At 33.0% G+C, this 20,283-nt stretch overlaps 1 long non-coding RNA gene across 1 annotated transcript in view; it reads left to right on the forward strand.

Annotated features, from left to right (window-relative positions):
* Window positions 1-16,783, forward strand: part of LOC105728034 (uncharacterized) — a 34,706-nt gene extending 17,923 nt beyond the window's left edge. The window contains exons 2-4 of the long non-coding RNA XR_010341946.1: window positions 11,245-11,363; window positions 13,233-13,307; window positions 16,515-16,783. This is a non-coding gene — a long non-coding RNA (uncharacterized LOC105728034). The remainder of the gene's footprint in view (window positions 1-11,244; window positions 11,364-13,232; window positions 13,308-16,514) is intronic.
* The last annotated feature ends 3,500 nt before the right edge of the window (window positions 16,784-20,283 follow it).

Here is a 20,283-nt window from a genome sequence, read left to right on the forward strand (position 1 = left end):
GAAACTGACTGCTGACAATGTCTGGAATTAACACACTTAATTCTAAATCTGTGCAATTTGACCTTAATTTTTTTTGTGAACAAAAGTTCCACTTTGCAGTAATTTGCATTGCTGCTACTTTCATTTTAAATTGGAATTTTTTATCACCATCCATCTGTAAGATACCTCCTGTTACTAATTTCTGATGTGGATCCTCTCATTAATATGAGATTCACAATTGCATAGATTAAAAGTTATCTGATCATATTTGGCTCATCCCATGTTGTATCATTCTGTTCCTATATTTGATAGAGAGTGATTTAACTGTGACAATGTTAGTATATAAAGATAACAAGCAGATAGTAACTAGTGGAAGAGTAGAATTTTAATATATATGTTGACAGTTTTATTTTACAGGGTTTAACATTATTAGGTGGACTTTTTTCTTTTATTAGACACTTTAATAGAGTGGAAAACCTGAACTTTGTATTTTGTAGTCTCATAAATCATAAATATTTAGATATAAATAACGTGATAATAACTTAAATGGTTTTCTAAAGCAATATTATGCATGTCTGAGTAAAACTTTTTTATGATAAATCACTTGGAAAGCTCTTTAAGCAAAATAAATTTCTATTTCTGATAAAAACTTTTTAAAACATATATAACAATATAGAAAATACTGCTTTTAAGAATATCTGAATACCAAAAGGTTGAGTTACTGAGAGAGAAAAGAAGCCTCTGGAATCCATTTCCCACAGAAACTCTTCATGCTCTTAATTGGTAGTTTAGATCAGCAACAAAGAAACAAACCTTCTCAACAAAAGATAGGAGTGTACTGAACTGAGGATCTCTGTAAGTGCCGGGTTTGAGAGTGGAGTTAAATTATATGGAGAGACATCAAGCATTCTCCTTATGATCTCGGACTTACATCAGTTCCTGAGTAGCCCAATGCTGAGACTTCAGGATACTTGGAAACTCAGCATCTGTTCTTTTATTTGCTTAAAAATTGAGCATCTCTAAATGTTAAAATCCTATCTTTAGTATCAATGATAATTCACTGCAGGATTAAAAGATTCTTGCTGCTACCTGGTTTCAGTAATTACAATAAGCTTTATATAAGACTGTGCATTTTTAGCCTCTATCCTTCCCCTCCCCCAGTTCTTTGGTAGCTATTATTTCAGCTTTTCTTCCCCAACCTTCCCAGTGTGTCATCTCTGAGAAGAAATTCGTACTTTGACTAGTGATTCCTAGAAATGATGACTATTTTTTCTTCTGTAAAATATGGATGACACTACCTACCATCCAAAGGGATTGGGGGTAATGAATGAAATAATATTTGTGAAAGTGCTCAGCTCAGTGCCTTGTACATAGAAGGTGCTAATAAATTATGACTCTTTTCCCAGCTATTCTTTCCCCCTACACTCTGCCCTGTATGATGAGAATTGCTGGTACCCTAGGCAACCAGAGATTTTGGAGCCAGTGGTGTTGCATGCTACTGAACCATGCCACGTAGATGACTGCCTACCCTTGGTAAACTTCCCTGTTGGTCACCTTAAACTCCTTTCCTCTCAAGCTTCTCCTGTATATTTCTTGCCATTTGACCTAACAAACCTGAAACCTAAATGGTTAGAAAGTGTAAACCATTTTCTAAGAGCATCCTAAGTGAAGGAAAGAATTGAAAAACCAAATAAATAATGTTAGTGTGAGAACCATAAGGACCACAGAAATTACCATGGAAGAGTGAAAAGAGCTCTTGCCTAAGTGATCAGAGCCCCTTTCTCTTTCCTAGTTTTAAGTAGCACATGCTAGTAGGGTACTTAAACATTTTGTAATCAATTACAGTATTAGAACATTAAGTTAAATCAGGTGCAAAGTTCTTTCTGGAATAATAGTACTAGGAGATCCTCTAAGAAAATATAGTCAAATATATTTGAAAACTGCTGTGTGCTATGCCCTCCTTCCATACCCCTGAACATAGAGAGTTGCAAAGTGACATTACAAAGCCTGCAAATTCCTTGAAAGTGAAATTTGCTTAAGATGATCTATTTAAGTGCCACCCCCCACCAAATTGTTTCCTAAACTCTTCATTCTGGATGACATGCTGAGAAACCTAACTTTAAGAATATGGCACTCCTCATATCTTAACTGGCTGTTCTTCTTGGTATAAGAGGAATATACATGATCATATCCTCAAATTTGCTATTGATTCTGTTTCCCTAAAGAAGGTATCATTTTTCTGACCTTTTTGACTTAAAGTCCTAAAGTGTCATTAGTTATTGTTGGCAGTTAAAAACATCAGGGAGTTGATGGCAGCCTGTCATCATAGAGAGCACCTATTTTTTTGACCTAATCCTGAAATATAAGATGTATGATTACAAAAAGATTATTGCTATTAACAATTATTTTTTTCTTTTTGTGGATTAAATGTAGTTTTTATCAGTCAATATTAGTTCAGTTCAATTCTAGTAATCTATTTTATGTCTTCCATTATAACGCATTGTGCTGGAATGCCTGCTGTGCCTCTCCCACTTTTGTGGCCAAGCACAATACACATGGGTATTTTCAATACACATTTGGTTTTTCAACTCTTTCCTTCACTTAGGATGCTCTTAGAAAATGGTTTACACTTTCTAACCATTTAGGCTTCAGGTTTGTTAGGTCAAATGGCAAATAGAGGTTTAGAAAGATTAAATGACATTCCCTTTGGCCTAGAATGTGTTGAAGAGCCTGGGAAGTAAAGTCATGCTCTGGCACAAGAGTAGAGGTAGAGTGACTGAAGGGATTCTTGACCTTTCTCTGCCGAACATGGCACAGGCCCTTTGCCTGCTTAGTGTCCCATTCCTTATTGTGACAAATGAGGTATAACTAAATTCGGCATTTCTCAGGTCCTTTCACATTCTAATCATCCGAAGAACTCTTTAGTTTAGTTAATAATTCCTTTTCATCCTAATAGATCCTTAGAGCATAATTTCGATCATAGTTAAGCACAGTTAAGTCAAGCAGAGTTAATTAATAGGCATTTCATGTTTTGTATGCCAAGTATTTTTGTAGATGAGGATGAGCCCTGGAATAGGTGTCATAGAGATGTTATTGTGGAGGTACGTGTGTGCCTAGATCAGGAAGGAACAAATGAAGACTGGGTAAAAAGAGACAGAAAAAAGATAAGAATGTGAAGGAAGGTGACTCTAACCTGACCGAGAGTGGTGTTTCTTTAGAGGGAGGACTACAATTTGTATCTGTGATTGGAAGAGATCATGTAAAGTGCTGAACTGAAGGAATGTGTAAAATGTACATAGTGATGAAAGATGGGAGTTTGGTATTGAAAGTATCTGGTGGGAATGGAGCAATGGCTGGGGCATGTTTTCAGTCTAAGTGACAGAAAGGCAGGTAAGTATATTTTTTGCTGCTCTGACCTGCAAAGATGAATAGTGTATATGTGCCAACTAATGCAAAAGCAGATGTATGTTCAATATTAAATTTCAGAGGGGTTATCAAAATAACCACTGCATTATTCCACCAGGAATGCTCAGTAAACAGAGTACTTTACTTCTTTTTTAAAATTAAAGGCTTGATTGTTAAATTTTACACTTGACATTTGATTAGCATGACTGTCAAAATGTTCTCTGTCTTAGGGGTAATTAAACATTATGTGAAAGTATATCCCATTTTCAAGAGTAGCTTTTTGATCAATACTACAGAAATATCACATATCGGAAAAACATACATAATTTGTTCATATACAAGTCAGAAAATTACACTAATGGTTTTGATTTACATTCAACCCCATCCTTCTATTTTACAGGCAGAAAATTTGTGCTTCCTGTAATTGCACAAGCAATTAGGCATTTACACTCTAAAATTAAGAGAAAATGTCTGATTGTGTATGCAATATCTGTGCCCACAACTAACAGTGGCTACAAACAATCCTGCTACCAAAATGAAAGCCAGGGATAAAAAGCCGCCCCGAGTCATTGCCCTTTTTGAAGCCTGGAACATGCTTTGCTCATAACTTCAGTGGCTTTGAAAGTTCTGTTTTTGACAGACATAAGCATTAGCCTGTAGTGCTCCTTACAGTCTGAAGTACAAATTATTATCATTTAAATAAAGTGGAAATGGTGACAAATTCTGAACAATTTTATTATAAAGATATATTATATTTGAAAATTTTCTCTGGAGTATTTTACACCAATCATGTTGGAAATTTATGTTAATATGAGTGCCTGATTTTTAAAGTTACATTTCCTGCTCTTAAAGCCCACCCAGAATTTGTCTCTAGTCACTTTACACCTCTTCAAATGACACCCAAATATTTACAGCCCCAAAAGCACCACAGGAATTACATGAAATACATTACATTCACAAAAAGCTGTCATAGAAATGAACAAAGGATGATTCTGTGTCTTTCCATCTAAAATGTCTATTTTGTTAGTATACCACTGAATTTAAGTTGTGTTTTTCTCACTGTAATATGTAAAATATGCTTTCTGTGTTCAATGCCTATCTTTCAAAGTAAGAGTTAGGAAGAAAACAGTGTCCATTTGCTACTGAGTGTCTTCATTCAATGTCTCAAATAAGATCTAAAGACTTTTAAGACACTGATGCAAGTTAAATGTCCTCCATGCAGTAATCAAATTCAATGATTAAAAAAAATAACAGCTGTTAAACACAAAAATCTATGAGATTAAATTTTGCTGTAATTAAATACTGAAAATCTCTCCTTTTGCTAGACCTATTTAGAAGCTCGTAAGAGTAGCCAAGCACAACCAACACTTAATTCTACTTTACTCCTCAGTCTGATATTCCAGCCATTATTTTTGTTGTTTTTCAAAAAATCTAACTACCCTTGCACTTATGTCATAAAAAATTCTGCCTTTTTCCCTTTTTTAATATTTGTATTCAAGACAAACAACAGGAGGTTGAAATCAGGCCATTTAAAAGAAACATCTGCTGACATTTATTCATATGCTACATGTTCCACTTTCATCATTGAATGTAATGATAAACACACATTCCAGTCAATAATGGCAATTCCCAGCCAAGCTTTACAAATGGTCTCTTTAACACCTAAATTGACAGCTCGGGAGATTTTGAGATAGAAGCTAAATATGGTACATTTGGACACTGTTTGCCTAAGTCTAGGATGTCTTGAAGACTTTAATAAGCAGGCATACATTATAAAATAGTAGAAAGTCTTGACTGTGCAGGTATTGGAGCAGTTAAGTTTGACATTTTTTGAGCAGATTAAATGCAGAAAAAAGATAAACTTTCAAAAGCAAATGGGTCCTTCAAAGAAATAAAGCTTTGACCCACACTATGTCAAGAATAGCTTTGTTTAAGAAAGAAAACTAATTGCATATCACTGAAATTATAGATCTTAATTGCAGAATGCTAAATATGCTAAATATTTAATTTGAGTCACAAGTTAATTGAAATAAACTCTGTTTTGGGTTTCAATTATTTTAAGAACATTTTAATAAAATATGAAATGTGTTTCATTTATTGCTTTCAGTAAGTAATTATGTCAGCTTTTAATTTGCTGAGGATATCTTTCAAAACTATGTCATAGTTTTTGGTGCATATTCCTAATTTTTCCTCAAAGGGGTCTTTCCCAGCAAAGTGAATTAACACTTAAGGTAGCCATTAGAGATCTCATGATAGGTTTGAAATTGGCTTGAGTCTCCACTGTGAGGACATATAGATACATGTTCCTCTGAGACATTAAGGATTCCATTTTATGTGTATCTTTTATGAGTATCCCTTTACATTTTAGTTCAAATTGATTAACCTTATAACTGAATCATAGACTGTGCTCCAGCCAAGCAGAAAATCACAGCTTTGCCCAGCTCCGTCATGTGTGAAGAGTTTTTCTTTTCAAAACTCTGCTGTTACTGTGGTTTAAAACAGGTCACTTGCTCCTTGACTGAAAAGAATCTAGACATTTAACAAACTATCTCTGAAACATAATGAGAGGTTTGTAAAGTTATCTCATAGAATGTCATCCAAAGAACGAGTCACACCAATCTGCAGTACTCCGATTAATGGTATTTTTCTCTGAAATCAACTCAATTCAGGAGACAGCTTGAAGTTGATTTTTGTTTTTTGAATTTATTTCTCTATGCAGGACAAATGGGGCTAAATTTGGAATGTCATATTACAATGCTTTCATCTGCTCCCAAGGCTTGTTAAGCACAGTTACCAGACAAATTCTAACACCTTGTTATTGTTATATGTGGGAAAACAAAAAATCCACAGTATAAACTTACAGTCCTTTGTGACATGGGCCACAGCAATATAAAGCCTTTCTTGATCATGGTGGGTGGAGGACAAGTCACAAGGACTTCTCAGGCGATATGATAGAGATCTGGATTGAAATCAGCATTTTTATCATCAACATTTAAATTAACAGTAAGTGCATCAGAGAAAAACCTTAATATCATAATATTCTTTTTCATAATGTCACCTCTCCTATGAAACTATTGCAATTAGTTCAATGAAATTTTCCTCCAACCACCCACTTTCACATATTCAGATTTCTACTGTGCAGTAAAGTTATGTGGGTAAACCAATTTGTGAAAGCTTTTGGGCAGAATTTTTAAAAACTTGTTAATTTCTACTGATACCCCATTCTCAAAGCTTTGAAACATGGATGTTTGTTGAGAGCATAACTCAGACCTGCAGCAACTGCTCTTGAGTAGACTGTACTTAAGGGTAAAAGGGAGAGAAAGTAGTATGCGCTCTCTCCCAGGCCCCCAAAGCCAGAGCGGAGCGAAGATGGGACGCCAAATAAATCTGCCAGTGATTACGCTAAAGGAAATTATGATCTTGTTATAGAAACCATTAAAGGAAAACCAGAGTTGGTATGTAAATATTGTTGCATCATTATACCACTGAAAAAAACAACCTAGTGCAACATTAGTATGTTATGCAATTAACAAAATGAAAAATGAGCTGCTTGAATTTAAAGCTTTTAATGTTTTTCAAACAGATAATGAGCATTTTCAATACCAACGTAAAACATAATAGAAAAGGTCTCCCTCAAACAGTGACATATTTCGTCAATACTTACTAAGCATTAAAGAGCTGATATGCATTCACATATGTCTGTTATTCATTATTTTCTAATTTATCAAATACCAATCACCTATAAAGTAAAGGAAGATGAAGATAAAAGACTTGCTAGAAAATCAGAAAATGTGATATTTATGATGCTTTCAGAGATTGTTGGCCCATATGTGTTTTTCTGATTTTGAGAAAAACGGCTTGGATAGCCAACTTGGTTTAGGCAAAAGCTCATTATTGAATATTGTATAAAACATTTTAAATCTATTTAAAAATGTTAATTTATTTTTTCAGAAAGAAAGAATTATAAAATACAATTAATATATCATCTATTATTCAACATTCTTAATTAATTTCCAAAGAACCAGCAATTAATTTATACATTCAATTACTCTAGCAGAATCTAAAAAATAGTTTCACAGTTACTTACTTCATTGGAAAATGGGAAAACAAAAATTTCTTCAATAAATGTCATAAAACATTCTCATGCACTATAGTCTGCCAATATCGTGTAACTATTTCAATATATATTAATCATAACAATATTATTCATCTTACTATGCTACTAGCTATAGCTGAATTTTAAAAATCACAATTATTTGCTATTTGAAAGCCAAAGTATTGCCCAATCAAAAAGAAGTTTATAAAAATGAACTTACATTACCAACAATGAAGCTATTTACTTTGTAGATGATGGTGAATTTTCATATCAAATTCAGAACTGTAAGGAAAAATTCATATGGGGACAATGCAACTTTAATAATTTGTAAATGAATATAATTTACTGTAGGCACTAGAAAGTTAATATGTTCTCTAAAGATTTCTTTAATTTAGTTGTTGCTAATTTATTCACACTAATACAGAAAAAATACTGCAAAATTTTTCATAACAAAAAAACTGTGCATATCTCTGTGTTTTAGCTGGCATGTGGTTCTACACAGATGGTTTGGGGCTTTCTTTGCTGCAAAACAGATGGGCCTGCACTGTCCCTTACCAATCAAAAGAGAACTTGAAAATATAGGAATATCTTTACCTACATTGCATCCTTTAATTCAAGAAATTAAAATGCCTAAAAGTATAAATAACTGCCTATGGAAAATAATTTTTGAAATGGGATGTCATATGTTGAGATTATACAGTAACCCAGTTCATGTTTAATGCAAAAAATATAAAAAGTTTGGCTTGTACTTGATACTGTTTGTAACATGCAACTATTAACTTAAGAAATTTACAACTATGCAATGACTGTTATCATGTGTTCACCTTGCCTAAAAAACACTGCTGTTTTAAAACTTCAAGTGTGGTTAAGCATATTTCAATTCAAAGTGATCATTCTAGGCAGCATCATCCATTGAACCAAGTTAGCAAACACATATGAGTTTGGTACACTTAGAACTGACATACTTTTGAAACCAAAATAGAAGCTGAAACAAAACTCTGAGTTAATCTGAGTGCTTCAAGTATTACTTTAATTATTCACAACAGAAATTAAAAAGTATTTTGTACATTGAATCAGAATTGAGGCCTACCTTCAACTTTAAGGTCTCCGTTGAAATGTGGAAGCATGACATCATTCAGGATTATTAAAAGCACTCTCTTTGTTTTGTATATATCAGTAAATTTTACAAAGTAATGTGACAGCACACTTATAGATAGCATCACTATGTGAGAGACAGACATCGTGGGCTCAATGAGCTTAGAATATAGTGTTGCTTATAGGAAGAACTCCTACTGCTTTTATCTCCAATATACAAATAAAGTTGTCAACATGTAAGACTGCAACCAATTTTTGATATTTTGTAAATTTTACATTCTAACAGTGAATAACTTTTATGAGCTTAGTCAAGGCTTTTAGAGGCTAGTATTCCTCTTTGGCGTTGTCCACAAATGCCAGTAGAGCTATTTGGTCTACCTGCATTTACCTAGGATAAGTGGTCTTCTCTGAGCACTATGCAACCTGTATTTTACTATTCTCTAAAGTGATGTCTCTAATGTTTAAATATAAGGGAAAAAATCCTATGTATCTATATATTTACATAAATGCTTATACACATGCTTATATATATTTACAATTATATATCTATAATGGTATATAATTATACATGTAAAATCCTATATAGATATATCTATAGGATATATCTCTATTTATCCATCTCATATCAAGATATATATATAAATCTTCATTCCTTGCAACTATTTTACCAAGGAATACAGAAAGACTTGCTCTCTACATATAAGCAGCATATCTTAAATTGGTTTCTGTTTATAATGTTTAGATTCTAAAAAGCAACTGAGTATTTTTTCTTTTGTCTGTGTGATGCAAAATAACAGCTTTGCTTATATTTTTTCAATTACATGAAAACCAGTGTCTCTCATGGATCTATGATGAAAGGATTTGCCAGGCTAGTAAATGTAAATAAAACCATAAAATAAATATTTTTAAGACAAGAAACTGTTCCCAAGCACTCTTAAATACTTTGGCAGTATGTACATAAACAAATAATGATATGGTAATTACAAATAAATTTCATCCATTCTTTAAAAATAGTTTCTAAAGATGTCTTCTAGCCTCAACCTAGATCAAATTGCTTTAGTTAAATTAAGTAAGACCACAATCTTAAAAAGATTCCACGCTTAGTTTTCTAATAATTTAGTCTTTTTAAATACATACGTTAGTAAAGTTTTCTAAAATAGTTTTCCATCAATGTACGAGTTATGAAGTTCTCTGGCTTAACATTCAGTAAATACACATTAATTATACTATAGAACCAAGGAGCATAATCAGTAAAATTTAAGTTTTGCTGTGTTAATATTATATTTAAAGTGTTGGGAATATTAAGGGGAACCAGTATAACCCAAGATATGAAAAAACCTAAAGATATCATTTCAATTTTTATTACATGAAAGAAACTCTGCTTGCAATGTGGAGAACAGGTGGGCCTGGAGAAGCCCAGAGTTAGAAATATTAGCTATAGCATACCAAGTTTCAGATATTTAGTGGGAGAGAGAAATGAATAGTTTCCAACCTAATGTGGAACTCCGAGTGGTGGAAGTCAGAGGCACAAGCAAGGCTTTGTGCAGAAGATAAGTCTAAAGAGGAAATAAAATGTGAATCTAATTTTGAGTGGGAAATAGTCAAGAAAAGATCATTATTATTTTGTGACTGATCTAACAATTGATCAAGAGTTATCTGAATTTAGTTCTTTGTTTTCCTTATTATTTAAAAAATAGAGATTTTAAAAGTTTCTTGGACTTTGCACATTATTCCTCATCCTTTATTTTATTAATATTTATTTATTTATTTTAAAATTTATTAAGTATTCATTGAAGAAAATTTGGAAACTCTTGACAAGGTCCCCTTTCCCTCAAATTCTTACACAAAATAAAATAAAGCAAAATTCCACAAATTATCACTTTGAGATAACTTTTAATATTTTAGTTATTTTTCTAAAATATGTCTTTTATATAAAAATGTATTCATATTATATAAAAATAAAATAATATTGTTTTATAATCTGATTTTTCTACTATATAATAAACAGTTTCTATATCTTTAAATTTTATTTTCATTGCCATATAGAATTTCATTAATGGACATGTAATTCATTTAACCCATATTCTACCACTAGGTATGTAGATTATTTTCATTCTTCTTTCCTATTCTAAGAAATGCCAGTGGACATGTATTCTCATAGGTATGTTTTTGAATGTACCTAAGATGTTTTAAATATACCTGTTAGCAGGATACAATAATATATATCTTCTTCAATCAAGACATTCCTATAAATGAGTCTCCTTTCCTAAGCAGATGAAAGTATTAAACTACAAACTGTGCCACTCATACACTAGTAGATAATATTATCCTAGCTCAATGGATTTGTTTTAACTCTTGAAGCCTGCACTACTGCCTTGTGTATCTTTCCCTAGTAATCAAAGAGCTGAATTTTTCGAAGAGGCACAAACTCAAAAAATCCCAATTGTATCCTGTCACCTTATGCATGGATATTCACATTCTGGCAGCACTGTGCCAGACACCAGCTCAACCATTCCCAAAATAGTCTGATTTCTGTCCCTGTGAGCCAACTACTGTGAAAGAATTACCTGTCTCCACACAGCTGGACTCAGGAACGGCCATGTAACCTCCAGACAAAAGTGTGAAAGTCAGTATATGAGTGACTGTGTCTTTTTTACGCCCTTTGTCAGGAGAATGTGTCTGGATAGAGGCTGCCCTATCAGTCTGCCTCCTGTAATGTACATTTGGAATACAGCCACAGCTACAATGGACAAAGGATGAGTGAGAAATAACATTCTGCTCTTGTAAGGTACTGAAATTCTGGATTCATTTGTTATGACACATTGCTGATATTCTCCTGACTAATACATTTAAAGAATAGCAATGTATTCATAGAAATACAGAGATCTTGAGAGGCAACGTGGAGAAGTGGATGAAGCCAGTCTCCATAGGCTAAAACCCTCTTCTTGCCTCTTTCTAATCAAGTAATCTTGAGGACATTGCATAACTTTTGTAGGTTCTTATCCTCCAAGGAAAATGGAGATAATAGTATCCAGCATTAAATAGTTGTTATGAAGATTGAATGATACATTGTATGTAATATTTGATGCCTGCTAATACATAGAACATTTTCAATACAAACCAGCTATTATTTTTAGAACTAGTATTAACGTTAGTAGTTTTAAGCAGAGATTATAGCAGTAAAGAATTTGGGTTTTAACTAAGAAATACCTGGATTCAACTCTCAATTCTGATACTCTCAGTATCAGAATTTGTATTCATAACATGAGTTTTCTGAGCCTTTGTTTATTCGCCTACAAAGTGAGGATAAGAATCCCTAACTATTGTATCACTGAGACAATGAAATAAGTTTGTATGTATAGGGAACACAATGCATGGCACATTGGAAACACTCAAGAAATGACGCTGTTATCATGATTAAAAATCAATAGTGCCCACTTTAAAAAGATTCTGAATGATGGGAAGGTACTTTGGTGGCCATATTTGGCCATCTTCTCTGGATATTAGATTTTCTATTTATTGCTTTAAAATCTGCTGCTAAACTGCTAAATCAACCTGATGAGTCAACTCTGATTTTATGCACAAATTTCGTGTAGCAAGACTGTGAGAATCACCTTTGATCTGACCAAAAATCTCTTTGAATAATTAAACCATGTTGAACAAAATGTAATCATTTATCTGACCTAGTCAAAGAGGACTTCAAGTGTTCGCTGAGAGAAAAAGAACAGACAACAAAGTGAACCTACCTGGTTTATAGTCTTGATTTACATCAACAGGCTCTGTGAACTTGGGCAAAGGCTTATGGGTGCAAGTTTTCTCATCATTAAGCTTACTTCGTTACGGATCATAGACAATGACTGAATTAGGAGACACTGTATATCTGATTTCCAATGCCCTGAGGTAGTAAAAAGGTAGTTTTTTGTCACATAAGTTTAGCATAGTTTTCTCTTCAAATATAGAACTGGGCGGAAACTATCAAATATAAGTGACTTTCGAAAAGTGCCAATAAGCTAGGACTATACCTTGCATGGCTTTTATGATTTTTGAAGTTCTTAAGTAAATTCAGAGTAAGTGACACCAGCATCACCATAAACAATGACAACTAAACAATCCCACTTGCCAGCCTAGTTCTTCCTAATTATAGCGAATGTTTTAATGTGAGCACTAAAGTAGGAAAAAACAATCACTTTTCAACAATAGTATTAATTTATTCAAATCTTTCATTTCTCATTTTAACACCATCCAATATTTGTTCATTTTCCCCCATTATTTGTGTTGTGTTTTCCCAAAAGTTCTCAAATTACTTGCAAAGAGCACCTTTCACAGAAATAAAGCCCAACTTAAATAGAGAGTATTCAAAATGGGACATAAGGGAAAAATGTGATTTAAAGAAGATGTATAGAAATGCTTCAGACATCCATAAAAATGTAAGATATGGATATTTGTTTCAGTTTTAGTTTTATAATGCCATCAAACCTCAGGTACGTATTTTATGACCTTGAACATCAGAATGAAAATAGTAAAACACATTTAGTTTAAGATCTGAGTGTTTGTAAACATCCAGATGTTTGTTTTTGTATAACGAATGCACGCTTAAAACTTTTTATGTCAGTTATATTTTGAAAACATTAACACTTTTATTTTTATTTTGAACTAGAAGGAATAAGTGGAAATCAGAAGAAACATTAAAGACATTCCAGTGTGACTGAGCATGCAGAAACCTGAAAAAATGGTAAGTTTATTGGCCTCCAAATAACGAAGACTTCTAAAAATGACTTAAAACTTTCCATGCAAGGCAAGGGACATTACATCAGGATGTCTTTGCATTGTGGACCAACACAGTGGTATCTATCAGAAACAGACCAGCAAATATTTACTCTCCTAAGGTAACAGCAGGTGAAAGGCAAACAGACAAAGCAAAAACGGAAAGGATGGACAGGGAACTAGAATAGTATGAGTGATGCAAATGAAAGACCAAAGGCATAGTAATACTTATGGGACTGGCTAAGAGTACAGTTTAGAGGGAATCTAGGTTGGGGATGTTAATGAGGCTGGCATACAATTACTCAGAAAAGTGATGGTGGAAGGCTTAGAGAAGTACTATAGAAGGCTTTGAATATCTAGTCAGAGTCTGAATTTTCTTCTGGAGACAATAGGAAACCAAGGTAATTTGTGAGCAGGGGTTGATGTAAGCAGAGTGATGCCATGAGAAGACTGATAACCTAGCAGCAATGTGAAAAAGAGAAGTGTATGCAGAAGGTTTCCTGGTTTTCATATTGCAAGGTGCGATCAAGACACAAAGGGACTTTTCTTCAAGTTTTATTAGCAGAAATCTTATAAACCTAATTTTGTTTTCTTTTAGGCTTTAAAATATGCACACATGACAAAAAACATTATGTTCAATCTTAAACTAATTTTTTTTCACATTGAGTTCACAAAAAACAAAAATTGGGGGGTCTCATTGAAAATCTTTCTCTTTTGCCAAAAAATTTTCCCTGTGGTTAACATTAAAAAAAAAAGCACGAATGTAGAATAATGTGAACATCAAAAGCGAAGAAACTACTGCATTCTAGAAAGCCTTCCTCAATCTCTGCCCTTCCATGTAAAATAAAAAAAAAAAAAGACCAACACAAATTCTTAATCAAGAAATCCCATAGCAACTTTACTAGTAATTAGAAAGGGTCTATAACATTAAAATTATGTAACTAGAGAAGCAATATATTATCACAAGTCATTTTTTTCTTTCTGAAGAAAACAAATTTTGTCATTTCACTTGAAAGCTGGATGATATTCAATCATTTCTTCCTGTGGTGAATAACATTATTAACTATAAACAGGTAAATGGAACACAAATGAACCACTGATGTGTTTTCCAGAACTGCCCTTAACATAATTTTGACACTTTTAAACTTGACAGATGTTGACTCAGTTCACTAGATATACAATATAATTTTTATCCTTTCTAAACACCATCAAGAGAGACAGAAACATTCTGAATCTTTAAGCAGATAACTATAATTACTATAAGCTTTTTAATATCATCTCTTAAAGCATATTTAAATTATAAATGCCATAGAGGGATTTCAAAGATAGAAAATTTCAAATACAATTAATGCAAGTGTCATTTCCTTTTCTATTTGTAATTTGCCTATCTTTCACAAAAGCCCACAAAGAAACATTTTGTCAACTAATAATATAATAAATTTGACTTGTGATTTGAAGTGTTAAAACAAAGGATTTTTTTCAATGCAGGTAATGCAAGAGGGTTTTCTGCTGTACTGTTTCAGAACTCTTTCTCAGTAAAGAAACCTTATCTAATCCTGTTTCATCCTTTAAAACTGCCTACACACTAATCTCAAGGGACAAATTTAATACTTTGCAACAAAGAGAATATATCCCTTTTCAGTTTGAATAGAGGAATTGTTAGGACACCAGTGAGGTATGAATAACATTATAATGCTGCCATTTACTTGGCAAAAGAAAAAGAAAGTCTCTTGTTGCAACCAGAAAAGAAGGCCTCCTTCTTTGGGTTAAATTTTTTGACCCCTGGTATATCCCCAGACACCTATGTTACTGTGCTATTTGGGTCTTCTACCTCTTGCGAAGTAAACACTGAGCAAATCTAAGTAAACAGTTTGTTTTAGTTGAAGATAGAAAGACTCCATTTAATTGAGTTTTGATGATAGATGTGCTCCAAATGGTGCAAACAACTTTGACATGGTAAAATAATATTGTCTTACGGCATGTGTAACACTACATAAAGAATCTTAGCTTAGCACTTTCTGAGTTTACAACATTTAAGTGAGAAAATGACAAAAGAAAGCCAAACTGTCAGAAACAGAAAAACCTTTAACAATCCTAAAATACAGACTATAATTCTCTTCTTTATTCATTTGATTTTGGGAATAATCTTTGCAACAGAAGGAGGGAATGAGAAAGCAGCTGAACTTTGTACTTAAGAAACTTTACTTTTCTGTGGTCCACTGCATAGAGTTGAAAATGACACCACAACTAACACTTGAACATTGATTCCATGATGTGGCTGTGGGCAAGTGGTTGGGGCAAATCAACATGTCAAGGAAGGTAAACTCTAACTGAAAAAAATCCTTCTCTACTGTTTTGCCTACTACTACCACTTACTGATGGTTTTACATAAATAGTGTATTGTCATTAAAACGATCCATAGAAGTTAAAAATTCAAAGTCTTATTTCCTAAGTTTCTACGTAAAGAAGACTTCTCATTTTAAATGTTTACTATAAACCAGTTAATTTTGAAGTGGCAAAATACAGGTGTTATATTATTGTTAAACTCAACATTTTTATTCTCTTATCTTCACAGTATAGCTAATCCTTTTGCCAGCTTTTGATAAATGTCTTCTTAAATATAGTCTTACTAAACATCAATTATATATATCTTCTTCTTAAACTTTTTAAAAAACAAATTTTCTTGAAGAGTTACTTTATTTGGTTTTAGTTACGTAATAAGGCCAATCTCATTTGTACTGTTTTCACATATGTATTACTCTGAATTCATGTTATCACAATGGCTCCTACTAAATACAGAACAGTGTCTTTTGGAATCAGATACAAGATCCCATGCAATTCCAAAATCAGGAGAGGTTAATCTGTAGTTGAACAAGTGATTTTGGATAATTATAAGTTATCATCCAAGATTTTCTTGATGTTCTCGAAGCAATTGTATCAGTAGTAAAGTCAGAATGTTTCTAAGTCCCATTCTACAAGATTGGAAAAGTAAATATATCAGTGATTCAGTATTTGTAATAGAAGATATAAACTTTGAATATGCTATCTGCCTCTCAACAGTAACTTGTTTTCTTAATTTTTTCTTTGATATTTTCAACTCCTCCCTCCAACTGCTTCTTGGCTTTGTGCATCAAAATATTCTCTCCTTGGCTATGTATGGTGGTCCACGCCATAGTCCCAACTACTCAGGAGTATGAGGTGGGAGGATCACTTGAGCCCAGAAGTTCAAGACCAGCTTCGGCAACACAGCAAGACTTTTATCTCTGAAAATATATAAATAAATAAATATCACCTTTTGTCTTCAAAACTCAAAATCTCTTAAATAAACACTTCACAAACCTATACAATCCACTAACAAGTCCATGAAAAAATGCTTAATTTTATTAGTCATCAGGAAATTGCAAACTAAAAACTCAAAGCTCACTCTATGATTACTAAAGTTAAAAAAGGCGGAAAGTATCAACTGCTAGAAAAAATGTGGAGCAACTAGAACTCGTGAACTGCTGGTGGGAAAGTTAAATGATAGGTCACATTGAGAAATAGTTACATTTCCTTTCTTTTTTAAAACTTTAGCTCAAGGATACATGTGAAGTTTTGTTATATAAGTAAGTTCATGTCACAGGGATTTGTTGTACAGATTATTTTTCAAAAAAATTTAAATATATATATATAATATATATAATAAATATATATAATAAATAAATAAATATATGTTATAAATATATATATATATATAAATCCTTTAGTCAGTCCTTGAAAAATAAAAAGATATGGTCAAACAAAGACTTTTTTAAGAATGATAGACCCAAGAGTCACTAGCAGATGAGTGACAACATGTGGCATATTCATACAGTGTAACACTACTCAACAATAGGAAGCAGCAGATGACCACAACACACCACCAATAGATACATCTCAAGAATATTATGTTAAATGAAAGCAGCCAGACAGAAAAGAAAATGTGCCGTATGCTTCCATTTTCATACAATTCTAGAGCCAGCAAGCCAAAGTTATAACGATGGAAATTATAACAGATGTTTCCTTGGGGCATTGATCTGAAAGAAGCATCATAAGGGAGATTTTTGGGGTCATCGAAATGTTTTATATCTTGGATGAGCTGGTGGTTACTTGATCATATTATTTTAAAAACTATTTGAACTGTACAGGTAAAACCTGTGTATTTTCTTGTATGTAAATTGTAACAAAATTAAAAAAATAGAAAACACAGTCCTGTTTTTATTTCGTATTGATCTGACAAAATCCATCTCTTTCAACAGTCAGACTTCCTGAATGGGTTGCTTTTATTTGCATCCTCCAGTTTCTTCCCTTTGCTCAACTTTAAACTCAGTAATTCACTACAGTATTTCACTACAATAATCCCCCACCCATATGCTGTTCCTCTTTTCCAAAATTACCTTTCCCTGGATGATTTGGCCTGGCTAATCCTATCCATTCTTTAGAATTCAACCTAAACATCATCATCTCCTAGCCCTCTAGACCACACTGAGTGCTGTGGATATGTATTTCCATAGCATCCTTTACTGTAATACAGCATTGAGCATCTCTTCTTATAATTACTTGCTTAAATTAAGTCTGTACATTAAGCCATATGCTCTGGGCAGGGATGTTTATTTTGTTCATTCCTGAATTCTCAGTACCAGGCAAATTGCTTGGTACATGATACTTGAAAAACTATTTGTTGAATTAATAAATAAGTAAATGAATGAGCCATCTCCTGTACTTTTCACGCATCAGCTCTATCACTCTTCCTTTGAACTATTTCTATTTTATGTCCCATAATTCTAGTGAATACTAACATTTCTTCCTTAGGCCTTTGCAATAAGTTTCTAACAGATCCTTAGGCCTTTGGTCTCTTGTGTTTCTAATCTAGTAATTGTATTGCCACAAGAAGCATCTATCTAAAATGCCTGTTAACTCACCATTTTTTTTTCTCTTTTCAGAATCTTTAATTACTTGCTAAATGAATAAAAAACTTCCAATATTATTTTTCTGGATCAATCCTTTCTTCTATCCATTTCTGCTTTCTCTTTACCATTTGAACTGTTGCAAACCTCAACTTGTCTCTGTTGACAGTCCCTTTCCATTCTAGTGCATTTTCCACAGAATTGCCAATGTTATCTTCCCATAATAAAATTTGATTATATTGCTTGTTAGTTTAAAAAAATTTATTGGCCTGCTATTGTCTGTAAAATAACATTTACCAATCTTAATTCTGAAAAAAAGCCCTCTAAAAAAAATTGTTCCAAAGTAGGAAATTACAAATGTTATTTTCTCAACAATAGCAGGCCAATAAAAGTCTTTAAACTAACAAGCAATATAATCAAATTTTATTTCATGCAAAGTAACACTTTCCATGGCGGTTCCATGGGAAATGCACTAAAATGAAAAGGCACGAGAGGTATTCCAAATACCGTGATTTGATCAGCACACATCGTATTATTGCATCAAAATATCACATGGATCCTATAAGTGTGTATTATTATATATGTAATACTTATAAATCAAAAATTATTTTAAAAATTTGCACATACTGTTCTTTATAATTTATAAAAATTATTTAAAATTTGCAAGTACTGTTCTTTATTTGTAAGGTCTATTTCTCATTTCCTCACTTTGAAATACTCAATGAAGTGTCATACTTACAGTGACCTCATATAAGCCCCCAAGCTTGGCTAATTTTCCTGCTTGTTCTTTGTGCTACCCCATAGCTTAGTTCATATTTTCACAATACCTCCATACTGTATAATATTTTTTTCTCCTTCCATGTTTGTTTTCCCTTGTTAAGACTATGCTTTCTTGAGGGCAACAATAATGTATTATTATTATGATTTTTTCTTTACTTAGTGCGATGCTTGGGATAGAGCAATAATCAATGAATATCTGTTGACTGAATGCACTAATAAATGATGAATTCATAGCAGTTTTAAATGTATTTGACCTTTCCACATGCTGTGATTTTACTTGTATAGTTTGCTCAGCCTAGATTGCCTTTCTAATTCTGTGATTAGTGAAAATCTATACCTCTTAAAGGTCTGGTTTGACTGATTCTTTTTATGTGGCACTCTCCCAGCCTTCTTACATAAGAATTGATTGTGCCTTCCTGTATGTTCCCTTGGTGGTTATGTATGTATCCTTTATTTAACTCAATAAACATAATATAATGAACTGACTACATGGCAGGCACTTTGGATGCTATAAAGATTACAACAGAGAATGTGACCTGGTGGCTACCATTGAGAAGTTCACAGCGTAATACAGAGATGCATTTGTAAAAATATAGATACAACTTAGTCTGTTAAATGCTTTAATCAAGGTGAGAATAAAATGCTATAAGATCAGAGATCTTGGAAGAATTAATGTGACGTGATTCATAGGCAATGATTCATAGACTGGTTGAGATCTGAGCTGGTGCTTGAAAAAGCATAGGAGTGTGACAGGCAAATAGGTGGTTGTAAAGATATTCTAGGCAGAAGAAACAGGCTTTGTAAATGCACAGGTTCATGAGAAAGGATTCTGGCAACTGATTCACCCTCTTTTTCCTCCACAATGATCTGAACTTATTGTCCATGCATATAACACTTTTGAACCCCAGTGAGCAACTTATTAACTTCCAGCACTGTAGACTACAGTGAGCCTCTTCAATACCTTGGGTTTGGTGTCACCTGGAATAGTAAAAGCCTTAAAATTATTAATTCCAATACTTTTCTCTCATACTTCCAGTTCACCTACTTATTTAACCACACTTATTTTCTGTGTTTGCCATGATCTTATGACCCTCCAACTCACATTACCTCTCTTTTATGTGTCCCCCCTTCTTTGCTTTTCATAGGAAAGGCTTGTTAAAAGAATAACTTGATAGTTTCAGAAAAATAATAATCACAATTTCATGTAGAACAATTTCTTTTTTTTTCACAGTATCATTA

Source organism: Aotus nancymaae, unplaced genomic scaffold (genome assembly GCF_030222135.1).
Source record: "Aotus nancymaae isolate 86718 unplaced genomic scaffold, 86718_ANA_hifiasm-v0.15.2.pri h1tg000011l, whole genome shotgun sequence".
Classification (NCBI taxonomy): domain Eukaryota; kingdom Metazoa; phylum Chordata; class Mammalia; order Primates; family Aotidae; genus Aotus; species Aotus nancymaae.